The 20,680-nt window shown below is 40.7% G+C and overlaps 1 long non-coding RNA gene across 1 annotated transcript in view; it reads left to right on the forward strand.

Moving 5' to 3' along the window:
• Positions 1 to 20,680, forward strand: part of LOC108592114 (uncharacterized) — a 36,366-nt gene that overhangs the window by 5,360 nt on the left and 10,326 nt on the right. The window contains exon 3 of the long non-coding RNA XR_001912078.4: positions 3,346 to 3,422. This is a non-coding gene — a long non-coding RNA (uncharacterized LOC108592114). The remainder of the gene's footprint in view (positions 1 to 3,345; positions 3,423 to 20,680) is intronic.

The raw sequence follows: 20,680 nt of genomic DNA on the forward strand, positions 1-20,680 counted from the left end.
CAATGTCTTAATGGGTTAAAAAGAATAATTACAATACATAGAATAATAATCTGTAAGTTGGGAATTAAGTAAAAAGAATTAAAGTGTTCTTTTTTTTTTCTTTTTTTTTTTGAGATGGAGTTTCGCTCTTGTTACCCAGGCTGGAGTGCAATGGCACGATCTCGGCTCACCGCAACCTCCATCTCCCGGGTTCAGGCAATTCTCCTGCCTCAGCCTCCCGAGTAGCTGGGATTACAGGCACGTGCCACCATGCCCAGCTAATTTTTTGTATTTTTAGTAGAGACGGGGTTTCATCATGTTGACCAGGATGGTCTCGATCTCTTGACCTCGTGATCCTCCCACCTCGGCCTCCCAAAGTGCTGGGATTACAGGCTTGAGCCACCGCGCCTGGCCTAAAGTGTTCTTTCTTTCTTTTTTAAATAGATTTTTGCTCTTGTTGCCCAGGCTGGAGTGCAATGGCATGATCTTGGCTCACTGCAACCTCTGTCTCCTGGGTTCAAGTGATTCTCCTGCCTCAGCCTCCCAAGTAGCTGGGATTACAGGCAGCCACCACCACACCCAGCTAATATTTTGTATTTTTCGTAGGGATGGGGGTTCACCATGTTGGCCAGGCTGGTCTTGAACTCCTGACCTCAGGATGATCCACCCGCCTCAGCCTCTCAAAGTGCTGGGATTACAGGCATGATCTGCCATGCTTGCCTCAGTGTTCTTTTATCATGAGGAGAAAGTTAAGGAATCTGTTAACTTTATAGACTTTATTAAGCGAGCATATTACAATTTCTAAGGCAACTACTAAAATAAATGAACAGAATGCGTTGCTTTTAAACTATTTAAAAGAGAAAACATTGGAATGATTAAGATACTCAGTATATCCAAAATAAGATAAAAAAGGAAAAAAACCATGGAATGGGTGTATCAAATAGAAAGCACAAAATATGTTTGCATATTTAAACTCAAATACATATAAAATGTGAGTTGTGCCTTTAGGAATAGTGCAATGTCATAGCCTTAACAATGTAGTGTTAATTACATTTCATGTAAATAAATTAAATGCTCCAGTTAAAAGATTTTCAGACTTGATAAAGACAAATTCTATCTCCATGTTATTTATAAGAAACATGTTTTAAAGCCCGGTGGCTCACCCCTGTAATCCCAGCACTTTGGGAGGCCAAGGCGGGTGGATCACAAGGTCAAGAGATCGAGACCACCCTGGTCAACATGGTGAAACCCGATCTCTATCAAAAATACAAAAATTAGCTGGGCGTTTGGCACACACCTGTAGTCCCAGCTACTTGGGAGGCTGAGGCGGAAGAATCGCTTGAACCTGAGTGTCGGAGGTTGAAGCCAGGCAAGGCTGCGCCACTGTGCTCCAGCCTGGTAACAGAGCAAGACTCCGTCTAAAAAAAAAAAAGAAACATGTTTTAGAAATATAAGGATACAGAAAAGTTAAAAGTTAAAGGGTTATATAAGATATACCAAAAAAGTCTAAGCCAAAGAAAACTAGTGTAGCTATATTAAGAAAAATACAGTTTTAAAGAAAATAAAATTATAATTAAAAATCAGTGAAGACATAAAAGGTTTGAATAAGATAATACTATTAACATAGTGAGATCTCCACCTAACTACTGCAGAATATTATATATTTCAAATATACAGAACATTTATTATATACAAATGAACAAATAAAAGCAAGTCTCAATACATTTCAAAGGTTTAAAATCATACATTGTGTGTTCTTAGATTATAAGACAATTATGCTAGAAATCAGCAAAAATTTGAATGAGGAAAATTAATAAGTTAGAGATTAAAAGATAATCATGCTTCAAAACAAAATCATAAAAATATTAGAACATGTTTTGAACAGAATCATAACAAAGTATCACATATAAAAGTTATGACATAATTTCAATATAAGTATATTCAGAGAATCTGGAAATTAATTAAGTAAACATTCATCTCAAGAAGTTGGATATGCTTGAGCAAGAAAAAAACAATGAAGATAAAAGAAGTCTTTGAAATAGAAAGCAAATATATAATAGATTTGACAAAGCAAAAAGCTGCTTCATTGATTTTAACAAAATTAAAATATCTGTCAGGAATGATTTAAAAAAATTGAGAAGGCACAAATAATCAATATTTAGAAACGAAAAGGAGACACACTTAGGTATATTGTAGATATTTAAAAGATAGTACAAGATTAACAGGAACTTGAAAAATGTAGACAAAACAAGATAATATTTTAAGAAATACATAACCTACCAAAGTTTATTCAGGAAGAAATAGAAAATCTATAATAAGAAATAGGAAATCTTTCAATTATGGTGCCCATACATCCCATTTTGCCTGGGACAATCCTAGTTTATATCCATTATAGATTAATGTCCATTAATTATTTTCATAACCCCTTTAATTCTCAAAAGTGCTCCAGTTTGGAGGAAAAGCCATATGTTCATCCTGCCTATTTATAATAATTAAGAGTAACTAAATCCATAGTCCAAAATGTTCCTCCTAAAAGAATTCCAGGCCTAGATTTACCAACCAGTTCTACCAAACCTTCATGGAAAAAATAATTTCAATCTTAGCCAAACTCTTTCACAAAATAGAAAAAGAACTACTTCCCAAGTCTTAAGACTAGCATAACCTTATTACTAAAATGTGGCAAAGACAGTACCTGAAAAGAAGATTACAGGCAATCTCATTCATGAACACAGACACAAAACTTGTAATCCAAATATCTGCAAACTGAATTTAGCAGTTTCTAAAGGCAAAATACATTATGACCAAGTTGGCAATATCCCAGGAGTCCAAAGTTGGTTTTACATTAGAAATTACTAAGATAGGCTGGGCCTGGTGGCTTACACCTGTAATCCCAATGCTTTGGGAGGCTGAGGTGGGAGGACCACTTGAAGCCAGGAGTTTGAGACTAACTTGGGCAACATAGCGAGACTTCCTCTCTACAATAATAATAATAATTTTAAAAGCTGGATGCGATGGTGTGTGCCTATACTCCTAGCTACTCAGGAGACTGAGGTGAGAGGATTACTAGAGCCCAGGAGTTCGAGGCTGCAGTCAGCTGTGATTGTGCCACTGCACTCCGGCTTGGGCAACAGAGTGAGAACTTGTCTCAAAAAAAAAAAAATCAACTAAAATAATCCACCATGTTACCACATTACCACATTAGAGAAGAATATCATAACATCTTCTCAATAGAAATGGAAAAAAGCATTTGATAAAATTCAGCATACATTCATGATTTAAACCGTCTTACCAGAATGGGAATAAAAAGGAACTTTCTTGATAGTTATCTTCCAAAATCATACACATATTATTCTTTGGTGACGTTAGGTGGAGATCAGGACAAGACAAGCTTCCTGCTCTCATCGCCTCGATTTGACATTGTGATGGTGGTCCCAGCCAATCAGGTAAGAAAAGAGAAAGAAATGAATTGTGTAAGAACTAGAAAGGAAGAAACAAAACCATCATGATTAGTGACTGATATGCTTATGTAATTGACATTTTTAATTAAAACTGCATATGTTATTATTAGAATTAATGAGAGACGAGCAATTTTTCTGGATATGAAAAAATTAGAATTACATTTCATTCCACCAGCATCCAAGCATTGGAAAATGGGATGAAAAGACAAATTTACGATAGCATCAAAGCATGTAACGTACATAGGAAGAAAATCTAACAAAAATGTTATGGAGGAAACAATAAACCTTTATTGAGAAAGACAGAAGAAAACGTAAGGGAGAAACATATAATAGTCCCCCTCACCCACAGTGGGTACGTTCCAAGATCCCCAGTGGATGCCTGAAACTGCGAATAGCACTGAACCCTCTATATATTGTTTTCTCCTATACACACAAACCTGTAACAAAGTTTAATTTATAATTTAGGCACAGCAAGAGATTAAAAACAACAAATACTAAAATAAAACAATTACGGCAATATGTCAGCATTATTACCCTTGCGCTTCAGGGCCATTATTAAATAAAACAAAGGTTCTTTGAACACAGGCACTACACTACTGCAACAGTTGGCCTTGATAACTGAGATGGCCGCTAAATGACTGATGGGTGGGGGGCGGGTACAGCATGGATCCTCAGGACAAAGGGATGACTCATATTCTGGGCAATACAGAGCAGGACAGTATGAGATTTCATCCCCCCACTCAGAACAGTGCAGATTTAAAACCTATGCATTGTTTATCTCTGGAATTTTCCATTTAATATTTTGGGACTGTGGCTGAACAAAAGTGACAGAAACTGTGGAAAGCAGAACAGCGGATAAGGGGAGATGACGGTAATGTTTCTGGATTGGAAGATTCAATATCATAACCTTATCAAAATTTCCCAAATCAATCCATAGATTTAGTGCAAACACAACAGATACATAATTGTTTACGTTATTGAGCTTGGAAAACTGATTCTGACATTAATGTGGACTAATAGCTGAGACTTTTTTTTTTCTGAGATAGAGCCTTGCTCTGTTGCCCAGGCTGGAGTGCAGTGGCATGATCTCAGCTCACTGCAACATCCACCTCCTGGGTTCAAGCAATTCTCCTGCGTCAGTCTCCCGAGTAGTTGGGACTACAGGTGCACACCACCACCCCTAGCTAACTTTTGTATTTTTAGTAGAGATAGAGTTTCACCATGTTTTCCAGCCTGGTGTCGAATTCCTGACCTCAGGTGATCCTCCCACCTTGGCCTCCCAAAGTGCTGGGATTACAGGCATGAGCCACCATGCCCAGACAGCTGAGACATTCTTAAAGAAGAAAAGCAGGGTGAAAATACTTGCCCTGTACAATGCTGATTTCTTAATACATCATTAGAAGGATTAAGAAGGTATAGGGTTGGCTCAGGAATAGTCAAACAGACAAGTGATACAGAGAGAGAGCCCCAAAACACACCTGGACACATACGGACACTTGATATACAACGGAGTTGGCATTGCCAATAAATGATGAAAGAATGGCTTTTTTCATGAAAGGATGCTGAAACAATTGGAGTTTCTTATAAAATAATAAAATAAAAAATGGTCCTATACCTTACATTACACTCAAAAATCATTTATAGGTAAATTATATGTAAAAAAAACCTATAATGGGTTTAGAAGATAAGACAGCAGCTATCTTTAAGACTTGGGAATATGGAAATATCTCTTGAATATTACAGTAAACCATCTAGCCATAAAGTAAAAGATTAATAAATAAGACAACATTAAAACTTAGAGCTTCTCATCATCAAAAGACACAAGACTGGGAGAATATATTTGCAATAAATATAACTGATGAAGGATTCATCTCAAGAATATATATATATATATATATATATATATATTTGTTAATATAGTTTTAAAGATGCCTACTAATCAGTGAGAATAAGGCAGACGGCTCAGTAGAAACATGCACATAGGATTTGGATAGGCCACTCAATAAAGAGACATTCCAGATGTCTGATAAACATGTGAAAGGTGTTATCTTCATTTGCATTCACGGAAATGCACCTTGAAACAACAGCGAGGTACCCTTAACCCCATCAGGTTGGCTAAAATTATGAAATCTAAAATAAGTTTGGGAACTCAAATGCATTGCTAATGTGAACACAAATTGGTACGACAACTTTAGAAAACAGTATGACATTATGGCACAGTTGTCAATGTATTGCTTTTCGGCGCAAATTCACTCTTCAATACAAGTTTGAGATGATGAAATTTCTTTAATCATTTCTCCTAAAGTGAGCACAATGTTGAGCTTTCTCAGTAGAGGGCGCTAGGCAGGAGCTGCAGGAGGGAGGGGCGCTTCTGCAGTTTCTGGAGGAGGCTCAGTGGGTCAACAGTGCAGGTGGGAACCGGCCCTTCCACATGCGCAGGGTGCAAAGTCCCTCAGCGACCTCACAACCCCCGTGTCAGCTCAACAGGGTCACTGTGTTTCAGGTGCCCTCAGGCCTGCTGTACACTCACACACAGGCCACCAGCCTGCACTTTGGAGGGTTGTTTCCTGTTTTTTTCCACCACTGCAAACCAACAAATTTCGGACAGTTTTGGAGAGGGAGCCCCTTGCAAGTTTATTCTTCCTTGGGTAACTCTTTCTTGGCCCTAGGGCACTATGCAAGTTTTCGTATTTTTTATGGTTACTCCTTTATGCCAACTTAATAATTCTTTATATTAAACTCCCCCTTTGCAGGAGGACTTTATATTAAACTAAACCCGTTGTGTTTAAAATAATTGTGTGGTTTCTTTCTTCTGATTGGATCCACCCTGCTAAGTATTGAGGACGTGTCATACAATTCCACAGCAATTCCACTTCTAATTATCTTTTCTAGAGGAGCTTTTTGCACACGTGCATTCATTTACAGGAACCAAAACATTTACGGCAGCAATTTGCATAAAAGCCAGATTCTGAAAATAACTCAAACATTCATAAAGAGAGAACAGATAATGAAATTGTGTTACAGTCCTGCAGGGAAATGAAAATCAGTGAACTACAGCTAGACAGAACAAAATGGATGAATGTCACAGAACCAATGTTCAGTGAAAGATGCAAGTTACAAGTTGGTATTTACTAAATAATCCCATTGATTCCATTTAAACTTCAACTTGATGTGAAAGTAAACCACATTGTTTGGGTATACACACACACACACACACACACACACACAGAGAGAGAGAGAGAGAGACAGATGGTAAAACTATAAAGAAAAGCAAGGAAATAAATATTTTAAAAGTTGGAATAATGGCTACCTTTTACTTTTGGGGTGCTCTCTTTGTCATCTGGATGTGGTTACATAGGTATTTGAATTACAATTCCTCTTTAACTTTTGCATATATGTTCTGCACATTCTATTAAAGTATTTGCAATTTTGTAAATTAATAACCACGACACGAAGACACAGTTCCTGCCGTTATGAAACTTGTGGGGAGAAAGAACAAAACAGAAAATGGGGAATCACGTAAATGAAGACGGAGAGAGCAGGATTATAATTCCATTATAATTCCTTCCTTCCTTCCTTCCTTCCTTCCTTCCTTCCTTCCTTCCTTCCTTCCTTCCTCCCTCCCTCCCTCCCTCCCTCCCTCCCTCCCTCCCTCCCTCCCTCCCTCCCTCCCTTCCTTCCTTCTTTTTTGAGACAAGGTCTTGCTCTGCCACCCTGGCTGGAGTACAGTGACACAAACATGGCTCACTGCATCTTTGACCTCCTGGGTTCAAACGATGCTCCCACCTCAGCCTCCTGAGTAGCTGGGACTACAGGGGTGTACCACCATACCTGGCCAATTTTTGTATTTTTTTGTAGAGATGGGTTTTTTGTCATGTTGCCCAGACTGGTCTCAAACTCCTAGGCTCAAGGGATCCACCTGCCTCAGCCTCCTAAAGTGCTGAGATTACAGGCATGAGCCACTGTGCCTGGCCTGCAATTCATTTTTTAAACAAATATCTTTGGACTGCAACCTGCTAGAATAGACCTTGGAACAATGAAATATGACAAATATTTTAAAAATGCATTGCCCAGCTGGCAAGAAATTATGGCGAATTCCCAGGGTGGACAACAAAAAGATAATCAACAAGCAGAGATATGCTGAGCTGACGCTGCAGTTGCCTTAGGGGCAACGATGATGTACTGGTCTCAGTAGCAAGGCAGCTTGGAACTTAATGGTCACCTGCTGTCCAGGCTAGGACCTGCTGTCCTAAAGGAAATGGGAAGGTGAACTGAGACCCTGGATAAAGCTATACTATGGAGACATGTTAGACTATAAAAAGAATTACAGATACAGGAAGATAAAAGAAAGCTTTCATGTTTTGGTTTGCACTCCAGTTAGAATAAAATCAGGGATATAATCCCAGCACTTTGGGAGGCTGAGGCAGGCAGATCACCTGAGGTCAGGAGTTCCAGACCAGCCTGGCAAACATGGTGAAATCCCATCTCTAATAAAAGTACAAAAAAGTCAGCTGGGCATGGTGGTGTGTGACTGTAATCCCAGCTACTTGGGAGGCTGAGGCAGAAGAATTGTTTGAACCCGGGAGGCAGAGGTTGCAGTGAGTCAAGATTGCACCTCTGCACTCCAGAGCGAGACTCCATCTCAAAAAAATAAAATAAAATAGAAGAAAGAAAAGAATAAAATGAGGGGAAATGTTCCCAGTGTTGGTCTGGTATTCTAAATTACATTACCCATGTAAGTCAGTAATCCCTAGGTAGGTATATTAAAAGAATTAGTGATCCTAGGACAATGCTATTGCTGGGCACCTGGTGGAAAGAACCCAAAACGTCTTTAGAGAAATATACGTGAACCCAGACCACATGGAATGACCAACAGATGGAAACTCATAAACCTAAATTACAATAACATGAGGAAACAATTCATCCTGACCAAGAGTCAACAGACACAATAGTCAGCAAGATTAGACTCTCAGAACTTCAGAAAATATAATAAATAAATATTAGTAAAAGATCAAGATTATAAAACAAGGAGTCAAATAACACAAGAACGTCTTAGTATCAAGAAAAAAATTATTTGAAAAAGAACCAGACCAAACTTCCAGAAATGAAATATGTGGTCATTGAAATTAAATATATCTTCTCTTATAATAGATCATAAGGCACTGGACTCAAATGAGACTTTACAGGAAATTGGAGCTGACTAGAGTCGTAATGTCAGGTGAGCGATAATTTACAACCAATTGTAGATTTAGTGACATATTTAGAGGTGAGAGCAGCCTTATAAATTTACTAGTGACACTCCCTTTGGTGAAAGATATGAAAATCATAGCCTGAAGATGTAAACCAAGTCACAGATAACAGTGAAGTCCCATCTACAGCTCAGATGTTCTGATACCTGTTAAGAGCCTTTTCAGGTTGGTCATATTCCCCTAGCCATAGACACAGGCACCTGGTGAGAAAAAGATCGGGGAAGTTTGATAACACTTGCTGCAGTGAGAAGCTGGTAAAGGAGAAAGGAAGGAGGCTATCTCAGACCTCAAAAGGCTGGGAGATTATTTTTGTGTATAATAACAGGAAACAGTCTTCATACTATAAAAATGGGAATTTAATGGAGTAGAGCCACTCAGAGACTCTGGGGAATGCTGGAATACATACTTAATTACGTCCTGCGAGGGTGAATTTGAGTGAGAAGCAGGACAGTTAATTCCGACACTTGTCAGTGCCTGGGCTAAACTGTTCAGCTCCCACTTGGTGGAGGTAACAGCTCTTACATCACTTTGTTTCCTTCCATTGACGTGAGATGAGGAATTTCTTCCACAGAGTGCTTGGTTCAAGCACTGACAAGAGTTGGCAAAGCTCCTAGTGGTATCTTTCACTTTTGGTCTCTGGTGGCTCTTAAATGCAGATGAATTGTGTAGGAAACAGACAGGAGGACTTATCAATCATATGTATCTCTTCCGCTAAAGAAAATGTACCCCTTTCCTCTTCTTTGATATCCACTGTGATGGCATTCCTTTTTCAAGTTTGCTCAGTTCACAATCTGCACAGCTCACTTTCTTCAGGAAATCTCCTAGGTTGAGAGCCTACTGTCAGCTGTTCTGTGATTCTTTCTACTTTGTATCTTGTGTTACCATTGTAGGTGTACACGTCTCATCTCCTTCAGTAGGCAGTGAGTACTTGGAACACAAATCCTTGTCTGATCCATTTTTTAGTTCTCCATAATGCCTTTCCCAGTTTCTTGCACACATTTGGTACTTAATAAATGTTTGTCTTATGAGCGAACCAACCTTTAAAAGTCTAGGCTGTATCAGCTAGAAATTATGTTGGTGCTAGCGACTGAGAACCTAGTATAGTGGCTTAAATAAATGAAAGCCTTTTTTTTCCCTCTGATGTAAAAAACAAATTATTAGTCTTGCCAATCCAGGATGGATAAGGTAGCTTTGCCAAGTCATGAGGGACCCAAGCACTTCCTTCCACTCTGCGTTCCTCAGCATGTTGCTTACATCTTTGGGGTCGCAGAATGTCTGCCAGAGCTCCAGTCAGTAGGTCTACATTTTAGGAGAATAGAAAGGGAAAGACAAGGGGCAAACAATCTCTTCTCTCATTGGCGTGAAAAACTCTCTTTAAAGAGAGTTGCAGGAAACACCAATCAAAGACTTCTATGTAAATTTAATTGACCAGCCCTTAACTGCAAGGGAGGATGGGAAGTAAAGCTTTTTAGCTTGGCACACGTTCCCCCTGAGCAAAATCTGAATTATGTTTCTAAGGGAGAGAGGGAGAGAGGACATTGGGTAAGCAGCCTGTGGTCTTTGCCATATAGGATCTTAATCATTAGTTGGTAAGTATGATCATTTTTTTAACAAAGGTAAAACTGTAAATCGTTTCTTTAAGATTTTTTATTTCTCTTCAAAGTCTATAGATAAATCACTGGAATTTATCCAGACTCCAGCCTTCACATCCAAAGATTTCGGTGTACTATGATGTACTCAATGCTACCCCTCCTCCTACCCCCTCAAATGAGCTTTGTTTGTTTTTCTTTTATCTCTCAGTGGTATGACACCATCTGGTGTTTTCTGCTTTTGACCCAGAGCCATGTCTGGCATCATCAGACTAATCAAGAGGTGGGAAGGGACAGGGTCAGGCATGAGTTAGTGACACAAATCACTTGGTAATTAAAAACCCCTTGGTTATAACATTTTTCTCCTTGCACAACAAAATATCCGTTGAAGGATTTTATAAAATTCTGCTCTATTAATCATCAGCAATTGGAAGCTCAGTATGTGAGTCTAATTATCAGATTGACGTGTGTCTGATAGGAAGAATTAAATTTTAAAAAGACCATAAGGGAGGCAGTTATAGAAACAGTGTGTTCATTCTTAGCTTACCTTTTCATATATGTTAAATTTCTCTTAGAAAGTATTTGGATTACTGATGTACAAAGTGATCACTAAAGATAATAATTAATTGGTTCAATCATCCATTCCATTAATTAATAATTGCTGAGTATATACTATTTGCCAGGCATTGTGCTAGCTGATAGAGCTATAAATGAGAGTTTTTTAAATGGAGACATTTCTGAGTTAAAAATATATTGAAAGGCTAAAATGAACAGCAGGAAACTGAGATAATAATCTGAAATCGGCTTGCATAGACCAATAATCCCAGAAAGCCTGCCAGAAAATTAATAGCAGAAACTAAGCTCGGATATTTTGCAATTCTCTTTTAGCCATACAAAATTAAATTAGAAATTTTGAGAAGTCTCAAGCAGGGACTGTTAATATGGGATTTTGACATGTATTAACTAGACAATCTTCATGAATAAAGAAAAGAAAAGAAATAGAACAAGTCACTTACATGGCATAATATTAAAATAAGTCACCCTGGATAGACACCTATTCTGAATAAGATAAGAAAGGCAACGCAATTACAGCTAAGCGGCTCAAAATTCCATTAGAATAATTTAAGCGTTAGTGTAGGAATTTACACAAGAGTTAGAGAAAATGAAATTTAAAACCAATACCAGAAAGGCACTCACTAATTTAAGGGCAGGTCATTTTGCAGGGGTTGGGTGGGGCAGGAGAATCACTGGATTGTGAAATTGAAATTGAAATTGGTTAATTTCAATGGACTATTTGATGTAATTGATAGTCACGGATTTGGCAACTGCGGATGCCATGGCAGGTAAAGTTTGCTCTGAAGAAGATGCCCAACTCAGAGATGCTGGGTCCTGTGTCCCAGGGTCTCCAGTGTCTTTCATTTGGAGACCATATCACTGTCCTGTGCTTTTGACCTTGTTAGTTGGTCTGACGTGCTTGTTTTCTTCCCTTTAGCTGGATGAATAATTTATAATCTCTGGAAAGTATAAAAAAACCCAATGTACTCTTATGTAATTTGTGTTTAAATATAACCATTATGATGTCCTGTGCATACTCTGTTAATGTTTTAAATGATTTTTAAAAGGCTTAAAAGGATTTTTCTCTACAAAATGTATAATGCTGATTTAGTGGATTGATAAGAGGAAGATTTCTCACATTTGTACCTCTCCTTTGGTGTATTTGAAATGTTTGAGAGGGAGAGTTGCATTAAAATTGTATTTTGAAACAGCCAAGGGAATTTGATTGGTTAAATTTGCAAATGATATTTAACATGAAACATCACACATGTTAATCCCAGCACTTAGGGAGGCCGAGGCAGGTGGATCACTTGAGGTCGATCACTTGAGGAGTTCAAGACCAGCCTGGTGAAACCCTGTCTTTACTAAAAATACAAAAATTAGCTGGGCATGGTGGTGTGTTTGTAATCTCAGCTACTCAGGAGACTGAGATGGGAGAATCGCTTGAACCGGGAGAAGGAAGTTGCAGTGAAGCGAGATCACCACTGCACTCCAGCACTCCTGCCTAGACACCTAGTGAGACTCCATCTCAAAAAAAAAAGGAAAGAAGAGTTTGAATTAACTGAAAAAGAACTTTGATTCAAATTATAAACTTCGTAAGTAAAATAAGAGCTGTTGGTCAAGCTTTAGTATTTAAGGAAAACCAGTTGTACATAAGTAATTATACTAATTTAATGTGGATTAAAAGGAGTAATTTAAGAATTCCTTTCTATGCACAAAAACCCAACCGGGACAGGAAAAGCCCCAAGGAAATCCCCAAGGTCAAAGTCAATCAATAGCAAAAGGTCTGTATTTCTAGCGGTGCGGTTGGTGGGGCTGGTGCCCTCTTGCCTCCCTGTTTATACACAGCATGCCAACCTGGCGTAAGAATAACATCAAACTCCCTAGAAAAGCAATCTGCTTAGAGACAGGACCTGGGTATGAGGGCTGGGGTTTGAGCAAAAAGCCAAGCAGGGGTTAGGATGTCTCCCAAAACACTGACATCACACACCATGGTGGGCAAAAAGAAACGAGGCCACTGAAGTACACCATCTCCAGAACAGAAACCTCTGGAGGTTGCCCAGTGTGGAGTCCTCCTGCTGCCCGCTGTCCCACACCCGCCATGCTAAAACCTCCTAGGTAATAAATAATACCCCTACTCACAGGTGCAGAGGCCACATTCAGGGCTCCTGCGGATAAGGAGGCTTTTGGAGAAACTGCAGCTCCCTTTAGCCTGTCCTGATTCTTCATTTATAAAGGCGAACTGACTCAAGAATCACTGGACACTGGAGTAAAGTCAGCAGCATTAGAAAGACCAAGGGGATGGAGACATATCACTATGGGAACCCAGCCAAGCACAAATGGACTGATAATGTGCTATTCCATTTAAATGTGAGACCTAGAACAGTCAGATTCAGAGACAGAAAGTAGAACAGGGGTTACCAGGGGCTGAGGAGAGGGAAAGGGAGAGTTACTCTTTAATGGGAACAGAGCTTCGGTTTGGGAAGATGAAAATGTTCTGGACATGAATGGTTGCAAATGTACTTAACACTGCTGAATTGGATACTTAGAAGTGGTTGAGGCCGGGCGCAGCGGCTCACGCCTGTAATCCCAGCACTTTGGGAGGCCGAGGCGGGTGGATCACGAGGTCAAGAGATCGAGACCATCCTGGTCAACATGGTGAAACCCCGTCTCTACTAAAAATACAAAAAATTAGCTGGGCATGGTGGCGCGTGCCTGTAATCCCAGCTACTCAGGAGGCTGAGGCAGGAGAATTGCCTGAACCCAGGAGGCGGAGGTTGCGGTGAGCCGAGATCGTGCCATTGCACTCCAGCCTGGGTAACAAAAGTGAAACTCCGTTTCAGAAAAAAAAAAAAAAAGTGCTTGAAATGGTACCTTCTATGTTGTATACATTTTACTGAAGTTTAAAAAATTATTTTCAAGAAAGACAAAAGTGAATAAATGAAACAGTGGAGCGCAGTAGAAAAATAATTTGGAAGAGAAGAGATGAGAACTTAAAAAATTCTAATTAGAATCTTTAGAAAAATTAGCTAGGATATTGCATCCAGAAAAATAAGGTTGGCTGGGCGTGGTGGTTTACATCTATAATTCCAGCAGTTTGGGAGGCTGAGGTTGGAGAGTCCCTTGAGCTCAGTATTTTGAGGTAAGAGTGAAGAGTGAGACCCTGTCTCTAGAAAAAGAAGATTTTGGTTGCTATGAAAAAAGATCAACCAGAGAGAAAGAAGTTCTATTCTTCCATACATGTGATATTAATAGTACATGACATCTAGCGATGGACTCCTTTGGTAGTGGATTTCCCCAGGTTTGTTTTGTTTTCTTTCAGAGTATAATAGTTGGCATTAACTTTGAGGCTATTTTTATAAGTCTCTTGGAAACGCAGTGACCTGTACCTGTTTTTAAAGACTACAGTGATGATCTTTAGTTTTGCTTCTTCCCTTTCAGAGAAAGAATTAATCAAATTTGTGATGGAGGCATGGTTGGTTGTGTGAAACTTCCATTGCTTTACCAGACAGCAGCTTGCTGTAATCTGCTTGAAAATGACATGAAAACATTGATAGATTGTGCCATTATTGGTCAAGTTTTTTTTAACTGTGAATTATTGGAGAAATAGATTGCCAGTCTAAAAACTCCCAAATTTTCAGAAATTCATTGTTGTACTTCCTATTAGATTATTTATTCATTTACTTATTTTTTGGATTCACTATCTATTTTAATTCACTACCCCAGCAGATATCTAGTCTGGACACATGCAAATTTGCATCCTACATTTGCACTAGAATCCTGTCCACCATTTAACCTTAGATATTTTCAGTTTTGTTTTGTTTTTAAATTAGGACTACATTTAAGCTTTAGCCCTGAGCCATTGGTCTACTCGGAGGATTAGTGTTGTATTACAACATGATGATAATCAGAAAAATATGTAAAAATGGTCAGTGTAAAAAATACCATACACTACATGTTGGTTGAGAAGAACTGAATGTCAGTGAGACAAATTATGCAACAAAGAAGGATGCTTGGTTTCGGTTACTAAACATTCATCAGTGATCCTGTGATGGCTGCAGCTTCCTAGGAGGCGAGGAAGAACTGAAAACCCTGAGGCAGGAAGCAGAGGCCTGTCGTGTTTGAGAACAGGGATCGAGCTTTGTGAACAGAGAAAACCTATTTTCTTCCAGTTGTGGCCTGAGACCTGTATTAGGTCACAGAAGTCATCTTTGGCCTGCACAGTATTTTAAAAATTAAGAAAGTTCATATAAAAATATGGCACCTCTTGAGCAAACAGATCATTTCTTCATATCGGCATTCGGAGCCAGGTGGAAGTTTTCTTCTTAGATGGGACCTGCCTGCTCAGGTCTCTACCGGGGTCATCACCTCCTATTTTGAAACACTTGCTTGGCTTTATGCTCTAAGATTACCTATCTGGTTTCTGTAAGTAGTTGAGCTTGCAACTTTCGACTATGCTGTTCCCAAAGGGAAAAAAAAAAAAAAAACATCGATCCTCATGAGACCCAGGTTCTCACTGGTGGAAAGGCTGAAAAGGAAACTCAAGGTCAAGATCCCCATTCATTGGTAATCATGCAGTTAGAGTGCCGACTGGAGGCCCTGCCGCAATGACAGACACCATAGAACCCAGACTTCTCTTAAGACTGCAGGACTGGCTGGCCACCGTGGCTCATGCCTGTAATCCCAGCACTTTGGGAGACCGAGGCAGGCAAATCACGAGGTCAGGAGTTGGAGACCAGGCTGGCCAACATGGTGAAACCCCGTCTCTACTAAAAATACAAAAAATTAGCTGGGCATGGTGGCGCCTGCCTGTATGCTACCCTGGAGGCAGAGTGAGCTACCCTGGAGACAGAGTGAGCCGAGCTACCCTGGAGGCAGCTACCCTGGAGGCAGAGTGAGCTACCCTGGAGACAGAGTGAGCCGAGCTACCCTGGAGGCAGCTACCCTGGAGGCAGAGTGAGCTACCCTGGAGACAGAGTGAGCCGAGCTACCCTGGAGGCAGCTACCCTGGAGGCAGAGTGAGCCGAGATTGCTTGGCAACAATGCCAGACTGTGTCTCAAACAAACGAAAAAATACTGCAGTACTCAGTACTCAGAGAAGCCCAAAGACCTCTTCCTGTGGAAATGGAGATTGGCAGAAGAAAGTGGAATTTTGGATTAAAATATTTCAAAAGGAAGTGCTTATTTATTGTAGGCATACATCTGAGAATAGATGAACCCTGTTAGGGGTAGATAGAGTTCTCAGATTATGGGTGATTTTTTTCACATTTCCAAATTTTAAAAAATGCTGGCTTGGCATGGAGACTGATGTCTGTAATCCCAGCACTTTGGGAGACTGAGGTGGGTGGATCACGTGAGGTCAGGTGTTCAAGACCAGCCTGACCAACATGGTGAACCTCCATCTCTACTACAAATACAAAAATTAGCCAGGTGTGGTGGCACATTCCAGTAGTCACAGCTACTCCAGAGGCTGAGGCAGGAGAATCGCTTGAACCCAGGAGGCGGAGGTTGTGGTGAGCTGAGATCGTGCCACTGCACTCCAGCCTGGGCAACAAGAGAGAAACTCTGTCTCAAAAAAAAAAAAATGCTAATGATTATACTTTTTTCTTTCACTAAAGTAAGAATTCTATCAAGTTAAAAAGACCCTTAGCTCTAGATTTAAGAGCATAATTGCTGGGTCATATGTGCATGTCTCCAACTTAGATGGAAAGTTCCGAACTATTCTCCACACACTTCCACCAGAACCCCACCTCACATTGTTCCATAGTCTGCCAGCACTTGATGGTGTGAGGCTCTCTACTTGTTGCCAACCCGATGACTATAAAATGATATCTCAGCCAGGCACGGTGGCTCACGCCTGTAATCCCAGCACTTTGGAAGGCCGAGGTGGGTGGATCACCTGAGGTCAGGAGTTTGAGACCACCCTGGCCAACACAGTGAAACCCTGTCTCTACTAAAAATACAAAAATTAGTCAGGCATGGTGGTGCATGCCTGCAATCCCAGCTACTGGGGGTAGAGGCGGGGCAGGGGGCGGAGGTGCTGAGGCAGGAGAATTGCTTGAACCCAGGAGGTGGAGGTTGCTGTGAGCTGAGATGGAGCCACTGCACTCTAGCCTGGGCAACAGAGTGAGACACCATCGCAAAAAAATGACAAAAAAAAAAAAAGATATCTCATGGTGATTTTAGCTTGACTTTTTCTGATTATTAGTAAAATTTCCATTTGTCTTTTATGATGATTTTTCTGTTGTCTTTTTCTTATACACATATTCTGGATTCATCCCTTAGGAGAGTTATATGTGTTACAATGTTTCTCCTAGTTTATGGAGATTTTTCACTTTTTTTTCTTTTCTTTTTTTTTTTTGTTTTTTTGAGACGGAGTTTCGCTCTTGTTACCCAGGCTGGAGTGCAGTGGCACGATGTCGGCTCACCACAACCTCCGCCTCCTGGCTTCAGGCAATTCTCCTGCCTCAGCCTCCTGAGTAGCTGGGATTACAGGCAAGCGCCACCATGCCCAGCTAATTTTTTGTATTTTTAGTAGAGATGGGGTTTCACCATGTTGACCAGGATGGTCTTGATATCTTGACCTCGTGATCCACCGGCCTCGACCTCCCAAAGTGCTGGGATTAGAGGCATGAGCCACCGCACCCGGGCCCGTTTTTTCACTTTTTTTTCTAGTGTGTGCTCTGATCAGTAGAAGCTTTGTATTTTAATCTAGCTCAATTTATTAGTCTACTCCTTTATAGTTTGTGCTTAGTTTTTGAAATATCAAGTACCTTCTACTAATTTTTCAACAGCTTAGCCTATATGGTACAATGCATTTCATATGTACATATACAAATGTCAAAATTATAAATATGCCTAAATTATACAGCTGTAACTAGCCTTAAATATTATAATTAACATTGTGTAATTACACTAAGCATGCAAGCCAAAAGTTTAAAAAGTAGTTTCTCTGAAGTTTGGTACTTATTTAGCTCTTGAGCTTTTGAAATCAAAGGCCAGCCTGTGAAGCAACGGTCTGATGCTTGTGGGTGGTCACCTAGCAGAAGCTCAGCCTCTTCTTTCATTTTATCCTATTTTTGTCCTTAATAGCAGATATTTATCTCAATTTTAAATTTTATAATTTTCTTTATAACTGCAATCTTAAAAGTTTAAAATAGTACTAAATTTCATGTGGAACGAAATTTCAGATTCTCAGCATCTTATCTTTCTTAGTGATTTCTACTCTAGCCCTCAATGTTATTAGGTAAACTCCTATCTCAATTGTTGTTTTCATTAAGTGCTATCTACCCATAATGGAAAAGGGAAAAAACAGAGTTCAAATTATCTATAACTGCTTCTGCTTTCTTAGGAAGGCAACATAATTCCTATCAGTGGAGAAGAAAAAAACTCCCTATGGCTTTTTTTTTTTTCTACCCCTAAAAGAGAGATCAGTGTGAGAGAGAGAAGGGCTTGAGATTCCCGTCTAGCAGGACCTTTGGATATTCAAATTGTGACCCAGGGCTGAATTCTCCAATGGAATGAACAGGGATTTGGAGGTGGGGGCGACAAAGAGGAAAGAGGGGAGAGAGAGGGCTAAATAGTTTAGCAGGAGGCTGGAAGCTGAGCTGGTAGATCCTCAGAAGACTGTTTTTTTAGACGGAATTTCACTCTGTCGCCCAGGGGCTGGAGTGCCGTGGAGCAATGTCCGCTTACTGCAACCTCCGTCTCCCGGAGGTGGCTTAAACCAAGTGATTCTCCTGCCTCAGCCTCCGGAGGAGCTGGGATTACAGGAGGCTGCCACCACGCCCGACTAGTTTTGTATTTTTACTAGAAACGGGGTTTCACCGTGTTGGCCAGGCAGGTCCTAAACTTCTGACTTCATAATCAGCCCGCCTTGGCCTTCGAAAGCACTGGCATTACAGGTATGAGCCTCCGTGCCCGGTGAGAAGCCTTTTTTTTTTTTGAGACAGAGTCTCGCTCCATCACCAGGCTGAAATGCAATGGTGTGATGTCGGCCCACTGCAACCTCAGCCTGCAAGGTTCAAGTGATTCTCATGCCTCAGCCTCCCAAGTAGCTGGGAGTACAGGCACATGCCACCACGCCCGGCTAATTATTTTGTATTTTTAGTACATGGGGTTTCGCCGTGTTGGCCAGGATGGTCTCGATCTCCTGACCTCGTTATCTGCCCACCTCATCCTCCCAAAGTGCTGGGACTACAGGCGTGAGCCACCACGCCGGGCCGGCCAGTGTTTTAAGAACTAAGAAGGGAGACTGGAGGTGTCTCCATCTTCACTCTGACTTCAGATCTTTCTTACAGTGTGCGTCATAAACACGTGCCTTGTGTGAAAGACGCTTTTGCGAAAAAGAAACCTGTTGTATGCCATTCAGGGTGCAAGAGGAGCAGCACAGGTGGGGCATGAGAAATTCCTTTCCCGGACCTAACTCAGCAGTGAAGGGGATCAGAGCAAACAGGAACTGGACTGCTTCATGCTCCTCAAGGACTTCAAGGAGTGTCTCTTCTACCACCCACGGCAAAGGGCTCAGGAAATTTTATTTGGACCTCCTGACATCCAAGTTATACAAACTAAGACAAAGAATGGGAAGCACACAGCAGCCACTGGTCATTACTGTTCTCAAGTCCGGCCAGGCGCATACTTACCCTAGATAGAAAATATTCCTTAGGGCCTAGCACTGCTTGCGGGAAGTCATTCCCTGATCCATTCTTTTCTTGAGGCTTTTAAATTCATTCTCTCTGCTCTTGGCTCTGCCCTCCAAGTTGTCCTTAATTTTCACTAGAAGTAGCTTTCACAGTCTGCTTCTTGCCCCTAAAAAAACTGGGGGCCCAGAGAGTTCATTTTGAAATGTCTCTGCTCCATTTAGTTGGAGCTGGTGGTACTTTAGCAAGTATGCAGCAGAGGATTAATATCCAGAATTTAGAAGAAATTCAAACGACTCAACAACAACAATGAACCAATAATTCCATTAAAAAGTGGGCAAAGAACGTGAATAGATGTTTTTACTTTTTTGTTTTGTTTTGGTTTTGAGACAGAGTCTCGCTCCATCACCCAGGCTGGAGTGCAATGGGGCGATCTCGGCTCACTGCAACCTCTGCCTCCCAGACTCAAGCAATTCTCCTGCCTCAGCCTCCTGAGTAGCCGGGATCAGAGGTGTGTGCCACCATGCTCAGCTAATTTTTGTATTTTCTTCTTACAGATGGGCTTTCAATGTATTGGCCAGGCTGATCACAAACTCCTAGCCTCAAGTGGTCACACCCCTTGGCCTCCCAAAGTGCTGGGATTATAGGTGTAAGCAATCATGCCTGGCCAGATAGACATTTTTCAAAAGAAGACATACAAATCATCAACAAGCATATGAAAACATGCTTAACATCACGAATCAGAGAAATGTAAATTAAAACCACAATGAGATATCATCTTACACCAATCAGAATGGCTACTACTAAAAGACAAAAAATGACAGATGTTGACGAGGATGTGGAGCAAAGGGAATGGCTTACACATTGTTGGCTGACATGTTAATTAGTACAATCTCTGTGGAAAACAATATGGAGATTTCTCAAAGAAGTAAAAATAGGCTAGGCACAGTGGCTCATGCCTGCAATCCCAGCACTTTGGGAGGCCGAGGTGGGCGGATCATGAGGTCAGGAGTTTGAGACTAGTCTGGTCAACATGGTGAACCCCATCTCTACTAAAAATACAAAAGATGGTCAGGTGTGCTGGTGCACGCCTGTAATCCCAGCTACTTGGGAGGCTGAGGCAGGAGAATCGCTTGAGCCCGGGAGGCAGAGGTTGCAGTGAGCTGAGAGCATGCCACTGCACTCCAGTCTGGGCAACAAGAGAAACACTC

Source organism: Callithrix jacchus, chromosome 6 (genome assembly GCF_049354715.1).
Source record: "Callithrix jacchus isolate 240 chromosome 6, calJac240_pri, whole genome shotgun sequence".
Classification (NCBI taxonomy): Eukaryota; Metazoa; Chordata; class Mammalia; order Primates; family Cebidae; genus Callithrix; species Callithrix jacchus.